Source organism: Ciconia boyciana, chromosome 8 (assembly GCF_034638445.1).
Source record: "Ciconia boyciana chromosome 8, ASM3463844v1, whole genome shotgun sequence".
Lineage (NCBI taxonomy): Eukaryota > Metazoa > Chordata > Aves > Ciconiiformes > Ciconiidae > Ciconia > Ciconia boyciana.
In genome coordinates, this window is record NC_132941.1 from 39,578,751 (window position 1) to 39,603,563 (window position 24,813).

A 24,813-nucleotide genomic window follows, 5' to 3' on the forward strand; every position below is an offset into this window, starting at 1 on the left:
GAAAACATTACCATTAAGACTCTAATACGGTAAAACAGCAATGACAGCAACAAGGAAACATAATCTTAATGTTTCCTTTAACCCTCGCTTAAAAACACATTTGAAGTCATCCGATTCAACCATATGACTTTGCAAATTACCATTCATTGAGAAGGTTTTGGGTAGATTCAGCCCAATTTCACACTTAAACCACACGCATACCCCAACATTTTTTGCAGGATCTCTTGTAAAACCTCAGCTCCAAGCAGAAAGCAATGACTTAATCTGGCGTTTCGAAACTTGTCATTAGGAGAGCCACCCACCCTCTCCTGCCCATCAGCTTTTAGGGCCCACTACTGCATCTTTGAATGGCCGTGTGGGACTTGCCTGGGTGCAGCAGCAACACCCCTGCCTATCCAGCAGACTCCCCAGCCCCCCCTTTCCTGCAGGGAGCATATAAATTTTTCTCCATCTGAGTCTTAACTACTGTTTGTCCGCAAACTCGTAAAATACACGAAGAAATGCCTAATGAGACACTGATCTGGCATCCAAATGTTCTCCCCCATCCATTTCCCCGGCGGGCCATTGCCTGAGCAGCACACGCATTGAGGCTGTAATTTGTTTGCCAGCTCTCCAAGGAAGGAAGGAAGGAAAGTGGGCGGGTGGGTGAGAGCTGGAGTCGGTGCAACATCAGCACATGGCTGGCTTGCACATGTTTTCAGTCACTCACTACGAAGAAAATATATACGTATACACACACACAAAAAAAAAATACTCTGAAGACCCAAATGAAGACAGCAGGTTGCTAGGATAACATCACTTCCTTCGCACCAGGAGCTAATAAAATAAGTAAAAACCACAGCTCTCGAGAAAGGCTGATATATACTGAGCTTTTGAGTCCCTACAAAAAAGCAATCCTTCCAATTTCTAAGTAGCCCAACACCTGTACTTCCAGGGACCCCACAAATTACTTATCTTACAGTAGCACTGTGAAACTAGTTTCTGCACAAAAACTGAGGAAGTCCAGGCAAGAGATGGAAGATTGCATAATTAACCCCATTTTATTACTGGGATGCGCAGGCACTCGGAGTCTAAGCAATCTGTTCAAAGTTACTTGAGAAGTCTGGAGGGGAAGAATTAGCTGAATCAGACAACCGCAGCCCCGAGTTCAGTGACCCAAAGCCAAGCCTCCTGCCCTCTAACTGAACACTTAACTCTTGCCGCAGAGAGCCTGAACATGTAGACAAAAGGCTCCCGCAGGTCGGTACGCCAGCTGCTACCTCGCCGGCTCCTGCCGGCACCACTTACCCATGCGGCCGGTTTTGCATCCTCTGAACGCATCTTGTTGCAGCACTGAGCCTTGAAGTATTTTTTTTTTTTTTAAAGTATTTTTCGAAGTACTTTAAATATTTTAAAAACCTGAAATAGGTTCCAGACTGCAAATATTTACACACATTCTTAACTTTATGTGCAAGGAGTTCAACTAAGTTTAAATAACCATTTTTATGTCTAACCTTAACTATGTACATAAATATTTACAGGATTGTGACTTTGATTTTCCTCTCTCGTGCTCAGGACATCACCTGGTTCTTGAATAGCTGAGGTCAATGAAGCGAGCTGCTTTCTCAGTTTCATGCATTATCCCTGTCCTGTGTTGCCTGGCTTGCAAACTGAGGAGCAACGTGGAAATCCAAAACCTAAAACCCCAACCTGCTTTTAAGTGGTTAGCATTCTGCAAAAACATTGTCAGAGACTGAGACTCAAATAACCGTACCTATTTCAAAATCCCACATACATGAATTTGAGCAGGGTACTAAATGGATGCTGTAAACCCATTTTACTCTTTTCCTACAAAAACTTACATAGAGTTACTTACATAGGAGTTAGCAATGAGGCAGCTCACGTGCCTCAGTGGTGATTTCCCTGGTGTGCACATGGATAAACCCTTGACCTCCACAGGCAAGGGGGTTTAAATGAGTTTCAGCATTTTAAAAAAATAAAACACACCACACCCAAAACAAAACAAAAACCCCCACAAAAACTAAAACATTTTAATAGTCTAATCTAACTTTTATTCACAATGATTAAAACTTGGAAAGATACAAAAGAAGTTTTGGGGGCGTGAGCAGCAGCATTCCCTTTCCGTGAGCAGCAGCGTTCCCAGAGCAGGGCACAGCACTTCACTCCCAGGAAGCAGGGCTGAGCCTGCTCTTCTCCTTCCCCACTGACTTGTGCAATACAAAGGGGAAAAAGAAAAAAAAAAAAAAAAAAAGGAAAAAAATCTGATTGTACGCAGCTCAACTTTCCAGTTGTTAGACATCATACTTTCTAGCCTCTTCCCTCTTCAGCATCAGTCATAAGAAACATTTAAAAATAGTAAGTTAATGATGTTAATACGAACATTACTTTTAGAGGTTTGTTTATGCGTTTGATAGCGCTTGTGCTTAGCTACTGTAACTATTTCCTCCCGTACACCAGCTCATCTGCCAGTTTCCTCTGTTTGTGTAGAGCCTTTGATAGTGAAATAGGACAGAAAAAAAATTAAATGCTTTAAAGTATATGCATTCTGGCTTTAAAACCACAAAGCCTGGCAGAATGATTCACCAACAGTCAAAATCCCCCAAACAATTTTCTCTTTGAAAGAAAATTCAATATTTATTTTGTGATTCAACAGAAAGAATGTCTTCTGTAACTTTTTATTAATTTGTAATACACTGAAGTCTCACCATTAATTTCTGAAATCTGTACAGTTCTTACAGCTACCAGAATACAGCATCCCAACAAATTCTAGCCCAAATTTCCCTAACATGACATTAATGGGTGCAAACAATCTCTTGGCTTGGATAAGGCTAGAGAAGGAATATCAAATGTCTGTATACAAACTGATTTCAATAATATGCTATGAGAGTTTAATATATTAATGAAAAGGATTTTAAACAATACAATTTCACTAAATTCAATGAGTGCTGCTCAACAGATACAGTTGCAAAATATCACAATGAATATTAATGGCAGAGGCTTATGCTATGTTACTCTTAATATCTTGACACACAGAAAGACTTCAGTCTGGTGATTTGTTCAGAATATAATTAAGAGTACCAATCACAAAAGGAAAAAGCAAAACCTCTGCAAAAATGAATTTATGTCCTTGATTTTTAGAAGTGGTCTATGAACTTGGGAGATTTTTGGATGCCTCACTTCATATGATTTGAAAATGTCAAATTTTCAGAAATAGCATGCATTGTACTTAATGGAATAGGGGCCTGTTTCACGCATTTTCAAGAACCAGTTCCTTTATAAAAATAAGCATTTTTCAATAAATCAGCTTTTACATAAAAGCAAAATTTTGACAGAAAATGAAGGCAAGACATAAGGATACTCACAATTTCTGTTTTCAACCATAAGTAATTTTATTTTTCGCTGAGGTCTGAGAATAATTTTAATTTTTTAAAAAATTCAAAAAAGTAACTGGAGCTATTAAAAGCTATTTTACAATAAAGGTTGGCAGTACAGAACATCTGCATACAGAGTTATCAACTGTATTCCGATTTCAACATGATTTTCTTCATCAAAATCTTTATGCTGTGTTGTACCCCAAACATCAATCTACTCAAATCTGTTCACAACATAGGGACAAAGCCTAAATGCAGGTCACCTGTATGTGCATGTACTTGTTAACTTCAGGTATTACGAATGTTTCAGAATACTTCACTGGGATTGCTTAAAGTGTCCACACTTAAATGCATGCAAACACTGGCCAGTTTAAGGTTCTCACTTGCTTTTATTCAGCAAAGTTTTCTCCAAAAGCTGAAGATGACTGTTTTATGCATTTCTGCTCAACAGGTCTGTGGCACCTCATTCACGCAAGGTGTAAAGAGACAACACCCTTTAATAACTAACATATGCCAAATAATCAGGAAGGACATTCAATTCCCTCAGACTGTAAGGCACCCCACAGATATAACTCACCTACACCCACAAGCCAGCTAGAGCAACTTATTTTACAAAGCCCAAGGCGATACGGCCACTGGCGGGCTGATCTGTTAGCTCAAGCTAACAGAGAGACGGAGCAACACTTGGAGCTACAGAACACCACTAAAAACAGAGAGCAAAGAAACACAGCACGCCGTGGTCCTTAGGGAACATAAAGAAAAATACTTTAAAATCACAACTGGCATTTAGACAACACGCTTAGTTTAATAATAAGGGTTATTTGTATTATCACGGTGCGCAGGAGACCCAGCCACCAGCCGGGGCTCCCATCGCAGCAGGCACCGCACAACGTGCAAAAGGCACCATTTCGGCGCAGCTCCTTCTGCAGCGCTCCAGCCCCCGAACACGGCTCTAAAGCTGCAAAAATTGAGCAGGGAGCGGGAGAGGCACGGAGCCAGGGGCTGCTGCCAGCTGGCCTCGCCGGAGGCCGCGGCTCCCGGAAAGGAGCCGCCTGCGCTGGACCGCCTGCCCCGCGCGGGCACCAAGAGCAGGTCGCCCACCAGCCGCTGGCTCCCTGCAGGAAGGGTGGGAAGAGCAGATGCTAGCGGGAATACTTCAGCACTGCAAACGGGAGCCTGGCTCCCCCTTCCTGGGTTTAGCCTTCGATCCTACCGTACACTTTGTGACAACACATTGCAGCTTTATCCGCCACGGATGGGTGTGCTAGAGGTATCCTCTAGCCACACCAACCATAGGGGAGGATGGGCTTCAAGCTTAGTACTACCTCCTGCCACATTGTACAGTGTAAAGTTCCCATGACCCGCTTTGACAGAAAAGGAAATAATCCATTTCAGTTAAAAAGCAGTTTGTAAAGGAAAAAAAATACCAAAACAAACAAACCACCACAAACAAAAAAAAACAACCCACCAAACGAACACCACCCCCACCCCACCCCCCACCCCCGAAACCCCACTATGTCCTGTAAGATCCACATTAGGACTTCCAAACTATGGAAACCAGAGTCACCTTCTGCAAACATTTCTAAGAGCCACACAGCAGGGGGGACTTTTTCCAAACTGGAGGAACTAACCAGCAGGACATACCACAGCTGGTTTCAGTGCCAGCTCACACGCTGCCTCCCACCTTGCAGGATGTACGAAGGAGCTTTAGATGGCTCAGGTTCTCCAGCGATCCCAAACTACCCATCCCAACCCCAGCAGAGCGCCAGGCAGCACCAAACAAGGACACTCCCACACAGCCTTGCCAGGCACAGGGAGGCACAACGCTGCTGGGGGACTGCTTTGTGGGGGGTAGTCCTGACCCTGCCACGCTTCCCTGGCCCCCTCAGCCATGAGCCAACGATATGGCTGGAGACTTAGCACTTCTAGCATCACTTTGCTTCTCCAGGTCGCATTGCTGGAGATGGCAGAGGCCTCCAGCCTCCAAAGCTCATATACTTGATGAAAGGATTTAGGCAGGAACCAGCTGGAGTCAGGCAGGGGCACAGTCCTGCAGAGCTAAGCTCTCTTTGGTTGGTTGGTTCTTGTTTTCAGGACTCCTGACCAGGTCCAGGGGCTGTAATAACAGGCAACAAGTGGTGCCCAATGTAGAGAAGGTTACATGCAATTTATGTTTTAATTTAGTGAGAATCTACCTGCCCCCAGCAACAGATGCTCTGGTACTAATAGGAAAACAAGTTTATGCAAATCAAATTGTTGTGGTTTTAATCACTTGATCCAATCTATTTACGAGCTGGGTTTATTATTTTCTGCTAATTGTGAGGTTGTGGATCCATCTGACTTTCCTAGGCAGGAGTGCCAGTTAAAGCACTCTTTCCCACCTCCACGCCTGCCACGCAGCTCGGCTTCCCAGTCCTCTGCTGCTGCCCGCATGGTGCTTGCAGGGCGATTTGTGCAGCCACACAGGGAAGCAGGCTGGGGAACTGATCCAAGGGGCTGGGGGCGAGAAGGAAGAACCTATACAGAAACACAAAAGGGTTTTTTGTTTTCATCTTCATCAGTTCACCAGTCTGATTCATCATGCACCTGCACAAACATTGATGCTAACGCAGAGTAAGGGTGGGAATAACATGCAGCAGGGAACCAAGAGGCTTAAGTAGTCCTGGGCTGCGAAACCACAGCCTGAGCACAGAAACAGGGATTGTCCATCTTTCTCACAGACTAGCATGTTTATACTGCGCATCATAGTACAGCTCTCACAGTGTTAATGGTATTGTTTATTCCTGGCCAGGAGAAGTGAATGAGGAAAACCATAAAAGATGCTGCCCCACACTCGAGCCACCCACCCTGGCGTAGCGATGGCCCCTTGCTGCCATGTCGCCCTACCTCTCCCAGTGCCTACCAACCCCATGCCGGTGGCATGGCCAGCACCACCTCCAAGACACATCACTTCTCAAGGAAGGACTTGGAAGGACTTCCAAAGGAAGAGACAAGCGGCAGAGATGGGACCCAGTGCACCCACACACCTTTTCCCTCTGCAGCTCCTGTCGTCAGAGGGGATGGGGGAAAGGGCAGGACCGTGGCCGTGCCAGGGACAACACAGTCAAAGCCCTGTGCTGCTAGCAGCAAAGCTTGAGCAGTTGCAGGTACTCCAGCTTATTTTCTAAAAACCACCATGCCACCAGCCAATGAATGGTACCCTTCAGCAATTTCAGTATTAAATCAAGTGAGGCTGGAAAGAGGTATTTGGTTCAAGAGGACTTAGATGGAAACACACATGAACATGTATTTGAACACATGATGTATGTTACATAAATATAATAAAAACACAGAAAAATAACTTCGCTCAGACACTTGTCAACTTCAGAAGAATATTCTATAGAAGAAAAAATAAGTATTCCTGGAAAATTAGGCTGGTGTACTGTTCTAAGGTGTGTGCAAATGTTCGCTGTTGTCTGGGGGAACTGCAAGGAGGCTGGAGACCCTGGGGGAAGGTCACAGCATGAAGCCTGTTGAGCTGAGCCCAAGGGGAGGGTCCTGGCCCTCCCTCCAGCCTGGCTGGGCTGTTCCCAAGGGTGCCTTTCATTGATAGGGAGACTGGGCAGTCATGCAGACAGTGGTATCAATCGTAGCTAATTCAGCTGAAAATGAACCTTAACAAGAAAACAAACAAACAAACAAACAACAACAAAAAACAGACACACAAAAGAACACTAAAAACATCCCAAAAAACCAAAAGCCTTTTCTCAATCAGTGACCTGATCCTGCTGCCAGCGGGGGGGGGGGGTAAATTGGGACCCATAATTATCCCATATTTAAATGATTCCGTTTAAAGGACCATTTCTTAGGAATGTTTTATTCGTATGATTTAAATAAACAGTTTAAAGTACCAGAGGAAGACAACTGCAGTCTAACCATAAGCATAGTACAGCAAAACTAAAAGCATCATCTCAACTCCTTGCAGATACTCAAGTACAGCTTCTACAGCGGGGACAGGACACCACTGCCAGGCATACTTCACTGCCATCTCATCTACGGTAGCAGCAGAAGTGGCAGTGCCTGTTACAGCTCCTGGTGCACAGCAGACGACTGCATTATGAAGCTGTGCGCTCCCCCAAGGCAGAGAGCCAGGTCGAGCCTCGCACCTCCGCCAGCCACCCAGCTCCCCACGGCTGGAGCTGCCCTGCCCGCTGCAATCACAACAAGCTCGTGTGTTAGCAACTTTGTCTTCCATCTGAAAGCATATGAATTCAAACAGGTAGCCTTCCAAGATCACATATTAAAGCTATGAATGTCTGCCAATGGCAATACCTTTCTGGAGGGTGGCATCGGTCTCAAACTCACTTGCACAAGCAAAGCAGCAGTAACTTCTGTTCATCAAAACTTCTAAGCCTTTAGTTTACCAAGATTAAAGTCAATTAACCAAACCCCAAGAGATTAAGGTTGAATTTTTATATAAAAGGACTTCAACATTTTAAAACATATTCTGTCATGTTATGCTTTTAGCTATAATTACAGTACGGGACGTGTTTGACACTTATTTTTTAGTGTTCAAAAAACATTTCAGTTGTTAGCCCTTTTCCTTCCGTTTCCTATCATTATTTCATTAAAATACTTTTCATATCTCTCACGGTAGAAGAGTAAGATTGTTTTCTGGGTGACTAGATTGTTATCTCTTCTACTTAAACAGCATAATTCCAGCTTTTTTTTTTAATCTATATTTTAAAGAGGCATATGCACCTCCTCCCAACTCCCCCCAGCAAGGGCTAACAAAGCAAGCTAGTTTAAAACCAGCCAAACACATCCCCTCCTCTCCACCTGTCAAGAACACTTCTCCAAAGTCTCCGAGGAAACTAAATAAAATAACTCACCAGCTGCAAAAAGCATGGGGATTTTCCTCCCAGAAAGAGAAAACTCGCACTTGAATACACCTTGGATGAAAACCAAGGTCCAGCGTATAATATGTAGCTTACACCGTGCAAAACACTTACCATGCCTAGCCAAAATACTAGAGCTCAACGTCTCACACCACGGTGACTGTCCGTGCAAGGGTGAAGTCGCCCACGTACAAGGAAGAGGTGGTTTCTGAGCAGTTATCAGGAGTGAGCACAATAATTCTTACCTGGAAAATGCTGTTTGCAGCTGCTCACCGATTTGTTAGCACACACGCTGCTCTCGCCTCATGATTTATGATGCTCTCTCCAGCACTGAGACTTCTATTACTGTCCTCGTTTATTGCCTGCAGCTGTCATTCTCACCAACAATTCTACAGTTGTTTGTAGGTGAGGTATCAAAGGTATTTAGTGTGCACCTAGAGATGTAATTTTAATCAAACCTACTCGCAGGCAGTATTTAAATGTTAGAACAACTGCACAGAGTGCAGCAATTAATGTGGACTTGACCAACCGAAATTATGACAGCCAGAAACGTTTACTCATAAATGCCTCAAAAGGATGGATGTCCAACAGGCCTGTGAACACCTGCTGATTTGTAAATGAAGATAAAAATAGTACCCATAGATCACAAAGCCTTCCGACAGCTATTTGAATGCACAATAAATATATTAACACAAATTCAGCAATTTCACTTTCTATGGCCAAAATGTCGATAAGGCAGTAAATCCAGCTACACCTTTCTCACCACATATTTTTCCCAGCCAGCTATTTTCCCCTTAGACTAGCCAGGTTTTCCAGCATCTCCTAAAAATCTGAGGAATATGCCCATTTTAGAATAATAGCAGTGGAGGGGGAAGCAGATTTTTACACCCAACAATTCCACTTCTAAAAGATCTCAGTGTGTTTTCTAGACATTACAAAATTTGCAAATCAAAACGTTCTGACCCACTGCAGTCCCTACTTAAATTTTTTGGGAAGCCACAAGATGCTCAATGATTTGAAAAACAGGTGAGCAGTGTTAGTAAACATGACTACCAACTGCACCACCCTGCTTTGAAAGAGGGTGGCGAAAAGCCTCCGGGTGCAAATTGGACCTACCACCACCAAACATGGCATGAAAGTGCAACAGAAAGTAAAAAAGGAGTCTTGGAGCTAAGCCTAATACTACTTTCATGTGTACTCTAAAGCTCCAACTCCTTAAGTCAACTGATTATAACAGCATCTCTGTTTATTTAATGAGTTTCTAGTGCTTGTGATTCAGGATGAAACTTGAAAACATGAACCCTAAACAAGCCCCAAAAGGCAGATTTTGTGAGAGAATGCAAGTTTATTATTATTTAAAATTATCCTATAGGCCTGGTTTCTGGTGGCCGAATATTTTAAGGCTGGCAATCTTAAATTAGTCTAATCAGTACTCTAAGCACCAAAACCCGCTTTCTGTATTGTAAGTTCTTTTCTTCAACACCATCCACACTGCACAGCTTGAAAATAGCACTCAAGGCAAAAACAACAATTGTGAATTTACAATCAAAAGGTAGCCTGAAGGCCATCACTGTCATAGTCAAGCTTTATTTATAGCTGAACAGATAGTGTCAAAATATAAACTACAAATTAAACACACAACTCTACGAAGAAAAAATGTTGATGCATTTTACTCTATCATGATAAAGTACCAAAGAACCTCTGGTGTTTGGAAGTTGTTAATACTTGCAATGTACACAGATATTGATTAATCCTATTATCTCTCCATGTTCCAGTCCCTTCAACCAAGATGATGGGGTGACATTGAGAGAAGCACGCAGAAGTGAGCAGTCACTAATCGTGAGCTCACATTAAACCATTAGTTGGTGTGCAACAGCCTGCTTTCAGGTTAAGAAACAAAATCTGGTTTTAGATAGAACACTAATTGGAGCACATTTCAGAGTTCAAGAATATATGACCTTCAGAGTATTCTGAGGATGCATTTCAGTCATTTAAATCCACAATATACCAATTGTCTTCCCATAATATTTATTAGGAAAATAGGTCTGAATTGGACATATATGCTTCATTAGGAAAAAAAAAATCCACCATGCAAAAGCTGAACTCACCTATGTTTTTATACTTTTTTAAAAATTATTTTTCATTTCAGCTTTTACTCTACTCCTGACCCCCTTCTTATATGTAACTGCAGAATGTACATATTTGGGTGGAAGTAACATATCTATAGAGCATACATGCAGTACATGCTTTACGTATGTTAGCTTTGATCATAGAGAAAAACATTTTCAGTTTAAAAAAGTCATTCCACTCCTCTGCTGTGAAAGGTCCGTCCAAATGGAAAAATTGGATCCAACTACCTGGCACTCACCTGACGTGACGGCAATGCACAGATGTCTCTGAAAGTCAGAGACAGAGGATCCTTACTGTTGAAAACATCCCTGAGATTCCTCACTCCAGTCAGTCAGAAATTGGGGAATTAAAAAACAAACAAACAAACCAACAACAAAACAAACAACCCACAACCACCACACACAAAAACCCCACACAACCAAAAACTTGAAACTTCCTCCATCAATCTTTATCTCATTTTTCTTAACACTGGGTCAGGAGAATATTTTACCAGCAACGTGGGGGGGTGGGGTGTGGGTGGGGGTGGGTGTGTGGGGGGTGTGGGGTGTGGGGGTGGGGGGGTGGGTGTGTGGGGGGGTGGGTGTGGGTGTGTGTGTGTGTGTGTGTGTGTGTGTCTTTTTTTCGGAAACCTGACACAGCTGAGAGGACATTTAAACTATAATTGCTCTTAGATTCAAACACAGATTCATATCCTATCCTCAGATGAGGCCTTTAGGATCTGATCACTCATGCGTACACGTATGGGTCTTCACTGACAAACAACCCGACTCCTCTACTTGTGCAACTTGCATTACTCATAGGAAAGCCTTGGCAGAGGCAGGCCAGCATATGTTAATTACTGGGTTGCATTATAATAGGTCTAACATCTTGTTTCCCATCCAGGGTTTTAAAATAAATGGAAACAAAAGTCTCTTTGGATACAAAAGTACGTACTTTTGTATCTCAGGCTAAAAATAATCTACGTTAAAAACACAAATAGATCTACTGCCAGAGAATTCCTACCTCCTCGGTGTTTCTTTTGGGGGTTTTATCCTTATTAAACAAGGAAACCAGGCAATCTTTAAGAGAGGTTAGCATATATGCATTCATCTTCCATTTCCTACAAATCATCCTTAAGTCAGGTGTTATAGTGAAAAGGGGAACTTGACTCCCCAATCTTTTGTTTCTTCTATAAAGAGTTTATCAGGTAAAGTTGGCTACCAGTTTCTACAGCAAAAGAAAGCATAAATTCATGAACACTGAGGAACGTGAATAGAGCAAAGATATACTTAAAAATATATTTTTCATATGACAGGAGATATGTACTATGTTTCCTCATTTTATTATTTAATACGCCTGGGATATTGCTAGGACAAGATGCTGGCTACGTTACAATTTTTGATGTACATTTCTTGTTATCGAGATAGAGGCATTGAGGGTCATAGCTGCAATTTCAGACAAAGCACTAAGACTCTACACTGACATGCTGTTTCTTTTGGGGTGACCAAATTCAAAGGTTTTAAATCTGAATTTCAAATCATATGACGCATAAGACTGCCAGAAACATTAGAAGTTTCGTTGAAATTTTCAACACACTAATACTCTAAAAATAGGCACTGGTACAAGACCTTCTTTCACAAAAGGTTTTGCAAAAAGTTCATGCATTGAATAATTTATACATGCATTTAGGATGCTAAACCTTTTAGGATACAGTGAAAACACTGTCTCAGATTTTTTTTTTTTTTTAAAGTTATTAAACAAACCTAATGACACAACTATCACGCAACTGTGACCAGAAACCTACTAGGCATCATCCTCTCCTCCTTCCGCGCCCGAGACTCCCTGCGCTGGTGCTGCACAGAGGCGGTGCTCGTCCCTGCTCCCGAAGGCCGAGCACCAGCCAAGAGGCACCAGCGAGGAGCAGACAGATGGTGGCCAATAAGGAAACTATCACGCCGTCTGAGTCACCGTGGCAGAGCCCGGGTGCCGCACAATAGCAGCCTGACTATCAACTACTTTACTCCGCATTTCAGCTCGTTAATGTGTTTACCTGCATATGTCTAGTGCTCCCAGATATAGGGCAAATAGACACGAGAGCTGTATTAGGTGTACCAGTCCAGTGTCACATAGGGCTTGCGAGGACCCACCACAGCCAAGTGTGGCGCCGAAGCCAGATATCCAGAGGTTACAAAACAGTGCACTAAACCCAGCGTACTAACCACCGCTCAGTGGGAGCAGTCATGCTCTGGGTTAGCTAAGAGGAAACATGCCAAACTCTTCAAAATGGATGCTCAACATAGCAATTAGTTAACAAAAGAAACTTCAACAGATGAATCCTAAAATTCACATTTTTTTGTATTTATTTAGAGACAAAACGACCTTGATATTTTGCTTAAAGATAAGACAAGCGCAGTCCTGCATTTAAGGTGCCCATCTGCTTCCCCCAACCAATTCCTCAAACCCAGGCTCTGAACCCCCCAGCAGCCTCCTCCTCCTCCAACCCCCTGCAGACCCCACACCTCCCAGGCACCTGCCAACCAGTTACTTTACAAAGAACAAGCTGCCATGAACAAGGGTAGAATAAAAATGATTGCAAATATTTTCAGGACCTGTTTTAATCAAAATGGGTCTGAACTGCTAATCATCCACAGCACCGTCCTTTGCAAAGCCTTTGCAGAAAGGACCACCGCTTCGCCCAAGCCTGTGCAGCGCCGTGCACCACCGGGTCTATGCCTCTCTCTCCCTGCCGCTCCTCTGCGCTCCCTGCCGCACAGACGTTGGAGGACATGGCAATTTCATGTGAATGTTTTGAAATATTTATCTTGTGTCCTGTTGCTGATTTCTACCGACGTATAAACAAGGTCTGAATGGCCTTCCCTTTATTTTTAATTCATACCCGAGGATCACTCAGCATGCAAGTTTTGGTCTTGATAGTAATTGCTTATACCACTCAGAAAAGTCCAAGTATGGCATTTTTCACGTGTAAAACACCAGGATTAAGTATTTGTTATTAACAAACATTTCAAAGGTTCCCCTGGATTTCTTCTGCACTCTGTGTCTTGCTGGTCACCAACAGCTGCTGTCATAGTTTTACTTGTCCTTCGGTAAAGAATAACAAGGCCAACGGAAACAGTGACTCCTGAGTTACACATAAACAAGCGGGTGCCCGCTGCAGAGGTGGGATTTGTTTATCTGGGTTGTGAAGCCCTTCCGCGTATCCGTCTGCCCACGCAACTCCTGTCCCCCCGCTGCCGCAGAGCCCAGAGCAGCTGGCTCACAGAGCCCCCCAGCTTCTCCTGCCAGTCCCACCCCAAAGCAGCAAGGTCTGCAAAAGCCAGCACTGAGCAAGGCTGAGCCTTCCCCCCCAAGAAGGGGTCCCCGCAGCAGCATGAATTGCTGCGGCAAAAGAAGGTTCAGAGCCAGAGCGACAGCCTGAGCAAAGTCAAGGGCAGACCATTGGGAAAGGACACGCCACCCGCACCCTTACACCGTCAAAAAGCTACGGGAAGAGAACGTGAGCGCAACTGTTTTAACTCGCAAGGCTGCTTTAACCAAGTCTTAAAAGGCTCCACTAGTGACCCAAAATAACTTCTCCTTACATAATACTGTTACGATTTTAATGTGCGAGATGTCAGAGTTTTACAGTGCCAAAAGCCAAAGCTATGCATTCAGTTGGAAAGCTAGTAGGCTCCCATGTCTAATGGTATCAAACTCCAGCTGGACTGCAACCCAATACTTTTTAAAACAGTGATGTAAATTTTGGGAGAAATCTCATACTTGAAAGGAGGACAGGAAAAGACTGAAGTACAGTTCATGAAACAAATTTCTTGAAGAAGGACCGATAGCTGCTTTAAGTCTCACCAGGTGAGATGTATCAGAATAGATCTCTCAGAAGCAAGAAAGAAGGGGCTTGTGAATGGGATAAAGTTGAACACTAGTATGTAGAGAAACAGCCTTGCTAATGCAACACACGTCGAGTTTGCGTTTTCAGTCACAGAATTGCTACCCACATTTGCACATATGTGCCTACTGCAACTCAGTGTCTCGATTTCCTGTGAAACAGAGAGAGTACCCATATCTCAGTAGCAAGGTAGGACTTCATGGTTTTGTAAAGCACCCGAAGGACAGCGAACTGAACATGCAGATAGTCAGGATCCCAAGAGCATTTGCAGGATGACAGTTCACTGGCCTGGAGTCTTTTTAGAACACGCATTCCAGTCTTTAAAAAAAAATTGTTTAATCAAATGTAAAGTGCATCAACCTGTGCTAAGTGGAGGAGGGAAGAAAAGCTTTCTTCGAAAAGGCTTGGGGGAAGCACTGGGTTGCTGTAAGGGAGGCCAACATAAGCTGTATACCAGCTGTAAACAAGTTAACTTCTGTGATCCCACTGCCGGGAAAAGGGTTATAAGAGCATTAAGCAAACACAGAATTTACAAGAAGGACACCAAGAGATTGGGTAGACTGCCTGCCAACCACATCATTCTTCTTCCCCCCTGCAAACCTGTGGGATAATAAACCCTTCTCTCTTTCGTATATAGATAGATATATAAACAAACTGCTCTTCCAAGAATTCAATGTCAACAAAGTCTCTAAAACTGCTTTTTAAAGCTTTTCTCCTGCCTTTTTTTTTTTTTTTGGGGGGGGGGGGGGGGAAGGTCACCCAATGGGTCTTCCATTTACCTATGAATAAATTATAGTTTTAAAATGAAAAAGTGACAGTGCTTGTTGTCAAACTACTCTAGCTGCAGGAACTTGTATTTTTGCAATGTTTTTTAAGCAAAAACATTCTCTAAGAAAATTTTCCTGTTTATAAGGGGTTTTTGTAATTTACAATAGCCAAAATCTTAGAGATGTGCAATGCTAAGAAAGACTAAGGTTTATGTTAAAGCAATGACATGTAAGGTATTTCTTATTTTCAAACCATCTACGAGGGCATCCCACCTTCTGGCTGTGCAAACAGAAGTACTACTCAAACTGGGCACGGGGGCAGCAGGACAGCGAGTTGCCGAGTTTCTCTTGCCTCCTTGAGAAAGTGGCTGTAGTTGAAGGGGTGGGGGTCCTGCAACCGAAGACAAGAGCCTTTCCTCACTGTCACTCAGCACTTTTGTGGTGACACTATCACACCTCTAAAATAGCCAAAAGCAGATGGTAACCTTTGAGCTGGAGGATGCCCATCTACCAGGTAGGTGCTGGACAACAGCCATGCCCAAGATTACACCATAGGGGAAGGGTCTGAGCTTCAGTGATACACTAAGGAAGAGTTGTAAAAACACCTTACAAGCTTAAGACAATTTCTGCCTTTGGTGAGGTAGAAATCATGATCAGACTAGGGAAACCCCCCCTTCTCAGCATCAGTGTGAGACCAGGAAATTTCCAGGGAAGTCCAATTTCAAACCCTCTGTATTGGGTTTGTATGGCAAGGTTTTGGTAGCGGGGGGCCTACAGGGGTGGCTTCTGTGAAAAGCTGCTAGAAGCTTCCCCTATGTCCGATAGAGCCAATGCCAGCCAGCTCCAAGACAGCCCTGCCACTGGCCAAGGTCGAGCCCATCAGCGACGGCGGTAGCACCTCTGTGATAATGTATTTAAGAAGGCGGGAAAAACACCAAAACTGTGCAATTGCAGCTGGAGAGAAGAGTGAGAATATGCAAGAGGAAGAACTCTGCAGACACCGAGGTCAGTGAAGGAGAGGGAGGAGGTGCTCCAGGCACCGGAGCAGAGACTCCCCTGCAGCCCCCAGTGAAGACCATGGTGAGGCAGGCTGTCCCCCTGCAGCCCATGGAGGTCCACGGTGGAGCAGGTGGATGCACCCAAAGGAGGCTGCGACCCTATGGGAAGCCCACACTGGAGCAGGCTCCTGGCAGGACCTGTGGTCTCGTGGAGAGAGAAGCCCATGCTGGAGCAGGTTTGCTGGCAGGACTTGTGACCCCATGGGGGACCCACACTGGAGCAGTCTGTTCCTGAAGGACTGCACCCATGGAAGGGATCCACACGGGAGCAGTTTGTGAAGAACTGTAGCCCACAGGAAGGACTCACGTTGGAGAAGTTCGTGGAGGGACCCCATGCTGGAGCTGGGGAAGAGTGTGAGGAGTCCTCCCCTGAGGAGGAAGGAGCGGCAGAGACAACGTGTGATGAACCGACCACAACCCCCATTCCCCATCCCGCTGCGCCGCTGGGGATGAGGATGGAGAGAAAATCGGGAGTGAAGTTGAGCCCAGGAAGAAGGGAGGGGTGGGGGGAAGGTGTTTTAAGATTCAGGTTTTATTTCTTATTACCCTACTCTGATTTGATTGGTAATAAATTAAATTAATTTCTCCAAGTCGAGTCTGTTTTGCCAGTGACGGTAATTGGCGAGTGATCTCTCCCTGTCCTTATCTCAACCCACAAGACTTTTGTTATATTCTCTCTCCCCGTCCAGCTGAAGAGGGGAGTGACAGAGCAGCTTTGGTGGGCACCTGGTGTCCAGCCAGGGTCAACCCACCACACCCTCTCACGCTCCAGGTGCCCCAGCAGTAAGTCAGCCTCAGCACTGCCGTGCACTGCTCCCCCATCCCACGATGCCCTTATTTACACGTTAAGCCCATATTTGATCAGTTCATCTGGTTTTGGAATGGGTGTTCAAAACCAAGAGAGGACGAGAAACCTGCACTTCAGAATTTACTGATGGATATGCAGGAGGTGTGTATTTCAGGGCAGCCTAAAAGGCCCTGCTGTTCTCAAAAGGAATCAGGAATACAGCCATGAAACAAGCAGATATTCATCAAGGGAACTGTTTTTGCTACTAAATGGCCAATTGAAGCCCCTACTATTCTGTCATATCTATATCACTGCAGCCCCAATAAACAAACCCTTCTGATTTACCAGTTACCAGGCAAAGAGTTGAGAACATCAGAACAAGAAAGATGTGAAGACGATCAAATAAAGACAACAAAAAATTCCCATACTGGTTTTACATGACACTATCAGATGCACAAAGTCCGTGGCTTTCATTCTCATGCTAGCTTTGATGACATGTACGTTATTATCTATAGGTTAGAGTTGTTCCCCTTTCTGAAGTCAGACCCACAGCGGTGCTGCTTTTCTCTGGCAAAAAAAGGCTTACAGCAACCACAGTCCCTCTGTGCTCGCAGCCAATACTGACTACCAAGAAACTGGAATATGGTTCTACAGGGAGAGGACACCACCACTGCCTATGGATCCTGTGAAACCTACCAGAGGATCACCTGGGTAGGTTTCACAGGACTGAAGGATGTCTTAGCATCAGGACATCAGTTTTATAAATCAGCTCTCCACCATCCACTGACTTATAAATATTAAGTCAGGAAAAACAAAATAAAAAAAATACATTAAAAAATCAAATAAACTCCCTATGAAGACAAACAATAAGCAGTAGAGGCAATCCAAACCCACAGTTTTATGAAATTTCCACAGGTTTGTAGCGTCATGCCTACTAATGGGTTTTGAGCAATTTCTTTTCCTCCCTCCCCCCCATGTTGAGCCAACAGCCTTCTTGCTTCACTTTGGGAATCAATTCAAAGCTGCTCTGCAGAGTCGAAATAAATGCTGGATTACCAACCAAGGGATACGCTTCCCACATTTATCTTAATGGAATGTTAACGTGATAGCTTGCATGTGACTACCTCAATATTAATACACTAGACAAAATACAAAGCAGCTCAATTTATTGAATTATCTGTGGAAAGGACAGAAGTCTTTTTTTGAGCTTAGATATTTCATTAGATCCTAAACCTTATTTTAAAAAGCATCAACCACCACCCCTTCCCCACTGGAAGGGACTGTGTTTGGCTATTCCAGGATTCAATACAGGAGTACAAATTACTACTTCTATCCTCTGCTACAGGTTTAAAAAGTATAAGCAACTGAAGGAAACTATAGGTGGCCTGGATCAAATGATCACCTATGTGGGCCTTCAAAAGGGCACGTTCTTTTAAGAATGAGTCATCCCCTGCGGAGTAACTTAATTTCTGTTGACACTTCCAGGAGAAATTAGATGGAAAGTGATTTTGTCTGCCCAAGAACAACTTACTTTTTTTTTTCCTACTAGATACATAATACCCATACAAATTTGCCCTGCTCCGTAAAGGGAAGGGTAGAGGCACTGTACTGAAGCCAGCAAGCCTCACCTTTGCAGGCAATGTAAACTTCAGTGTATCTTAACCTATTAGAACCAAAAATAACACATAACAAGTGTAAGACCATCTCCTACTCTCATAATACACTACTGCCTCCAACAGTCGAGCTGTGGAGATCCATTACAACCCATTGCCTCAACATTTCTCTTGCAGTCTATATCACCTTTAAAATATTCTAACATTAACCAAGCTGAATGCTAATAATCATATGAAACGCAAAGGAAACAAAGAAATAGAAAATTGCTACGTAAGAAGTTTTTGCTTTTAGAAGAAGTGGAGGGGGGCGGAAATCAATATGACAAAGCAACATTTCAATTTACAAATCTTTTGTTTTTAAGCCAAAGACACCATTTTAAAGCAGAAATGATTTCTAATACCACTGACGGCCTCAACTTATCATCAAGAAGGAAAGCGTACATACACTTAAATTCAGTGAAAGGAAAACGTACAATATCTGAGCAGGAGGTATATCAGTGCCCATCTGTGGTGGTCTGTATTGATGCACTGTTCACTATGCTTTACCATAAAACACACCTAAATGGATAAAGAGAGCTTTTGTTCCTCGTCCCACAACAGGCAGTTGACAAGAACAAGAGTAAACCAACTCTAAACTCTTCAGCAGTATTCTTGCCGCTTTGCTGTAATACAGGATAGGATTTCACAAAAATTGGTCTAACTAGGAGTGAACAAATCAGCCAATTGCATAGTGGTCAAATTTGTTACCACAGGCATTAACTGCAGTGCTACTTATTTATGAGAAACAGGCTTCCCAGGTAAAGCCGTAACAATCCCAGCTCACTCCCTCCGCAGCATTTGATCACCCACGTTGTTACAGCAGCACGGCAGGCACCAGGAGCTCTTGGCCAGCCACTACATCCATTTCTCATAGTCACATTATCTTCTCTGCGACTGGAAAGAGGCTGGATCCCCGTTGTCCCGAAGCCTATCAACAACACTGTGGAAGGCAAAAGGAATTCCAGCTTTGTTTCCTTTCTGGGATCTATTTTTCTTCCTTTTCAGGAGAGAAACCAGGCTTTCCAGGCTGCTAGTACGCACATCGAGTTGCTAAAAACCAGCCAACATTGTCTCCAACTATAGTATCAGCGATGTAACTGCCATCCGTGAGGGTTTGTTGTTTGGTTTTGGGTTTGTTTTTTTTTTGTCAACACAAAACCTTTGGAGCCTATAAAAGTGGAAGAGATGTGGGGTAAAGGGCAAGCAACTCCCAAGAAAAGTTATGAATGGAAACGTGCTACAAAGCCTCCTCTCCTTTCCACCCCTCATAACCGCTGCTCATCAGGACAAATCTTTCAGATGATGCAGAAACTGATCTATTATCTTTTGTGGGTTTCTTAAAATATTCTAAAAACAGAATTGTATGCCGCATTAAGACTGCAGTTTTATTTCATCTCAGACAGCACAAAACACTCTCTGTATATATACACAGCAACTCACTTCTTTCCTGAAACAAAGTTTTCATTGATCTTTTGCCACAGACTCAATTATTGTTTCTAATCATGATCAACGTTTATTTAAGGTACTGTGGACCGTAAACAATGTAAACAATAAAAGCATCTGTCCATGTCAACATGAGTGTCATTGGTATGTTAGATACCTATATCGACTGGTCCCGAGGGCGTTCTTTTTAAATTCTGAAAGCCCAAAGTAAATTTAAATTACAATTTACAGAATAATCTTTGCATCAGCCAGCTTTTGAGGTACTGTTATCTTGAGCAGATAAAAACACAATCTGTCAATTAAATCCCAGGAAATTTTTCATTGCTTTAAAACGTAATCCTAAAGACACTTTTTTTTTTTTAAAGCTTTTTTTTTTTAATGTGGGAGATTCTGCAAAATTCTTGGTCCTCCTCACACCCATGGGGAAAAGAGAGTCTTCTTGTAATTTGGCAATTATAGACACACATGTAAAAAAAAAGTAGAAATCAAAACATTTTAAGAAGACATTTAAAAAGTAAAGATATAAAGAAGAAAGGACCTTGACTGTGGGATATTTAAAGGATTTCAAGTCATGTTTTCCACAGTGTCATTTTAAAAATAAGCAGCCTTTTCTTCCCCCCCCCCCCCCCCCCAAACTCCGAGGAAAACAGTCACCAAATGCACTCAACTAGCCTCAAAGTCACACGTGCTCCATTGCAGATCTTGCTTTCAATGTGTCTTTTGTTTGATGGCTGGTGTTTCAACATCCTCAACTTGAACAGAAAAAGGTCAGAGCGAGTCTTCTGGCATTCACAGACCTGCACCAGGCCCCGCCAAGAGAAGATTGATGCCATAGTACATTTCCCCCAGTCGAGAGAAGGAAGTGGAGGTTTGAATCCGAGACCAACTATGTTTGTTAGAAGGATCCTTATTCTCCCACAGACCGTCAGCGGTGTTTAGTTTTGCTGTATTCCTCTGTGAAACTTTTCTGCTGGTGCTGGTAATACTTTTGAGTTAGAGTTCTGCCACCGTGCCACATTACTACCCCAGTATCACGACCTGAACAGGACCCCACCAGTAAGAGGTTTTAGCTGTACATCCTAGCGTAGGGCTCTTCCCCCCCCACCCCGGGTTTTGCTTCACCTCTCGGTTACCCCTGGTGCCCTTACGCCTGCCGCCCGCCCTCGCCTTCGCTCCCCTGCCTGGGGAGGGAGGCTGCACCATTAACCTTCCAGTGTGCAAGGCCAAGGTCCATATTGCAGCTAGAGAGAAGCTGTTGCTAAAGATTCCTTAAAAGCTTTGGTACTTCAAGGCAGTTGGAACTACTCAACCAGAGCTGGGAGCCAGAGCTTTGCCACAGCATTAATGGGCTTTTGCCCTTTTAAATTTTATAAGCCTGTCGCCTTTCTGATGTGCGCAGTTTTATTCAGAGTCCTAAATGGCCATTTCATATTTAAAAGAAAGCTCACATAGGTAGCACCCTAAAACTACCCCAGGTCATTCATCTCCCCCGCTCTCCTACTGTCTCTTAGGAAACCTTTGATAGAGCATTTGTTCAGGCTGCCAAGTTAAATCCTCTTCTCTCATGTCAATGCATTGAAAAAAGCAGTCAGAACACCAGCTTCACTCAGGCCTGCTGAAGTAAATGGAGAAAACCAATTCCTCTGGCACTACAGAGCCATTAAGCCGTTTGCAGATTATTAACTGAAGCACAAAAATATACACGGTGCACAATCGGACGGCAATGCAGAGCTATTCCTTAAGTTAGCTTCAGTCTCAATAAACTGCCTATACGGCTGCAATTTGTAATCATTTGTGCAGCTGCCGTAACTGTTTAGCGGGACCCCGACAACCCCAGACAAAAGCCGTTTCGCCGCGATGCGGGGGTCACGCTTCCACCGCCGGGCACTTTTCACCTTTAATAAATATGGTAATGGGGCTTGCACTTGGAGGAGAAAACCCGAGACGCCTCCCCACCCGGGTGCTCCTAATCACAGCCTCCAAGGTGGCACCGAAATTAAACTTTACACGTGCAAAACAAAGTTTACAGTCTAAAAACCCGATTATAGTAGCAACTTCCTCCCCCTGCCTTTGGCTGCCTTACTCCTTCCCCGCTACCGAGGCAGCCCAGAGCGCTACCCCGAGCGGCACGGGGGGAATAAAAGCGTGGCTGGATGGCTCCTATTTTTATGTTTACATTCCTGAAGTGTCTTTTAACTGACTGCCATTCCCCCTCTCCCCGCGAGCAGCTCCGCCAGCCGCCCCTGGAAGCGCTGCCCCCGCTCCCCTCGCACAAAGGCGGGCGGGCGGGCGGGCGGCGAGCGGCGGCCGGGCCGAGCCCCCCCGGCCCTCTGCCCCCGCGCCCCCTCCCCTCCCCTCCGCCCCGGCGGCTTCCTGGACAGATGCACCGGGGGGAGGGAGGGGAGAGAGGGAGGGGGGCTGCTCCTTCCTCCTGCCTGGCGAGAGAGGCCCCGGTCCCAACTGGCTCTCAAAACCCAGACACAAGGAATTTACACCCCGGCAAGCTTCCCGGAGCCCGGAACACGGGCGCAGGCTCCCCCGCGCGTCTCCCAAACCCAACACGCGCGGCCGGGCACGCACACGCAGCCGGCCGGGCACGCACGCCCCGAGCCGCGGCCGCAGCCCCGGCCCCGCCGCGGGGCTCCAGCCCGCCCGCCCCGACGGCGCTCGCCCCGGCCGGGGGCAGCCGCCGCCCCGGCCCCCGCCGCCCCCTTTGTTTTTGCGGCGGCCCCGACGCCCGCCCGCCCGCGTCGCGGCTGCTACAAGTTAGACCCGGGCCGGGTCCCCCCGCGGCCCCGCGGCCGGCCCGGGAAGGGCATTTCCCGGGCAGAGCCGCCTCCCCGCCGCCGGGCCCGGCTCCGCGGCTGCCCGCCCGCCCTCGCCCCGCTCCCCTGGCGGGGACAGCCTGCCCCTTTAAGAAGTCTCCGCACATTTTCTCCCCTCGCAGAATAAGTATGTGGTTTTTTTTCCCTGTACACCTATTTCCCCAGCGTGGTCGCTCCATTGTTTCTGCTCCGCCGAGACGCAACCCCTGCCCGGCCGCGAACGGGGAGGTGCGAGCAGGGAGCGCAAATAGACGCGAAACTTACCTACAGATTGCAAAGCAGCCTTGCAGCAGCAAAATAATAAGGAAGAAGGCAGGCAAAATCCTCTCTCCCCAACTGATTTGCAGCTCTACTCGGGTATTTTCAAATATATGATTTTGTTTATTCCCCCCTTTCTTCCTTCTCCCCCCCGCTTTCTTTTTTCTTTCTTTCTCCCCCCTCCCCTTTTTTCCTTGCCCACAGACAGTGAAAAGGAGCTCAATGTTAGTGGGTGAGTAAGTGAATCAACTAGCAGAGAGCACAGCAAGTTGAAGTGTCAAATTACATTGGCTATTCTATTACCAAAGGGCCATGCTTTGTGGCTGCTGGCAAAATCTGTCCCAGATTCCTATCTGAAAGGGAGCTGCCTCCTACAGGGCCGTTCTTTCCTTCGCCCTCTCCCTTTCCCTCTCCCCCCGCAACCCCCCCTCCCCAAATCACGCAAAGTTAAAAATCTTATATACGACTTAAAATACAAATATTGTCTTACAGTGTATTTTAAGGCGGGGATTCTCGTTTTAGTCTTCCCGAATACCAGGCACTCAGAAACCCTTCCACTCTGGAAACCGAAAGCAGGAGAGTATCTATCCTCCCTTCTGTATTTCTCTGTTACTAAATAGGGGAAAACCGCCCTGGACCCAATATACTCTGAAGCATGCGGTGCCTCCGTCTGTATCGTCTTCACGGGAGGATTTTTACGGGGATGGGAGGCACTGCCGGGCGGGCAGGGGGGTGACACGGCAACGCCGAGATACCCCGCTGCTCCGTGTGTTGCACTTCAGGCGCCCCCCACTTATTGCCACCCTCGGGGCCGCTCTTCTTTCCAGAGCCCGCGGCTCCCGCCACCCAGGTAGGAGCGGGGTCGTCCCGGGGGTCCCCGCCCGCCAGCGGGGCGAAGCCGGCGAAGGCGGGCGGCGGTGCCCGGCGGGGCGGGCCGGGGAGGCGGCTCCGCCGGCGGGGGGGCCGGGCCGGGGCGGCAGAGGCCGGGCCCCCCCGCCGCCCCGAGCGCGGCCCGCGGCGCTAACAATAGGGCGTGGGGTTTTTTTTCCCCTCCTCTCCTCAGGAAATCCAGCCCGATTTCCAGGGAGAAAACAAGAAACCGTCCTTGTCTGACGAGCGCCAGCCTGCTAAAAAACATCTCCCTCGACTTCTCTTCCCCTTGATAAAACACTTCCAGGACAATCAATATTTTATGATGAGTTGTTAATAAGCCTAATATATTCATCCCTGCTCCAACGGGGCTTGTTAGATTATGCAATTAAGATAAGCAATTTAAACAGCACTGTGCAGCTCTTCGCTGGTCACATTCGTCTTCTTGTTAGAGGAGGAGAAAGATCTGGACTTTAAAGGGATGTCGGATTACTCGGGGAAGGGGGAGAGGATTTTTTTTTTTCCCCCCCAAATGCGTGCAGCCGGAATCACGCGTTAATGTCGCTCTCCACGCCGGTAACCCCTCAGGCCTCCCCCGGGGGCGCTCCCGCTCCCCCCCGCTCCGACGGCTGCCGCTGATTTACGTGCTGATTTGCATGGGGCGGTTCAGGCGCGGGGACGGCGGCGAGCGGGGCTGCACCGCCCGCCCGCCCCCGCACCCCCCACCCCGAGGGCAGCGCCCCCGGCGCGCCCCTCCGCCCCGCTCATTTGCGCCTTCGTGGCTTCCCCAGAAAAAAACCCGCTTCCTGCCGCTCTTCCCTCTCCTGCCGGCCGCCCCCCGCTCGCCTCGGGGGGCGCGGGAGGGGGCCCTGCGGGCGCGCCGCCCAGCCGCAGC

The 24,813-nt window shown here is 45.9% G+C and overlaps 1 protein-coding gene across 8 annotated transcripts in view; it reads right to left on the reverse strand.

Annotated features, from left to right (window-relative positions):
- ZMIZ1 (zinc finger MIZ-type containing 1) overlaps positions 1-23,201 on the reverse strand; it is a 365,884-nt gene extending 342,683 nt beyond the window's left edge. For 7 of the 8 annotated variants that reach the window (XM_072869884.1, XM_072869891.1, XM_072869885.1 and 4 more), the window contains exon 1: positions 23,055-23,201. The gene's annotated coding sequence lies outside the window, so the exon portion shown is untranslated. The remainder of the gene's footprint in view (positions 1-23,054) is intronic. The other variant, XM_072869883.1, reaches the window with a different exon arrangement.
- Positions 23,202-24,813: the final 1,612 nt, after the last annotated feature.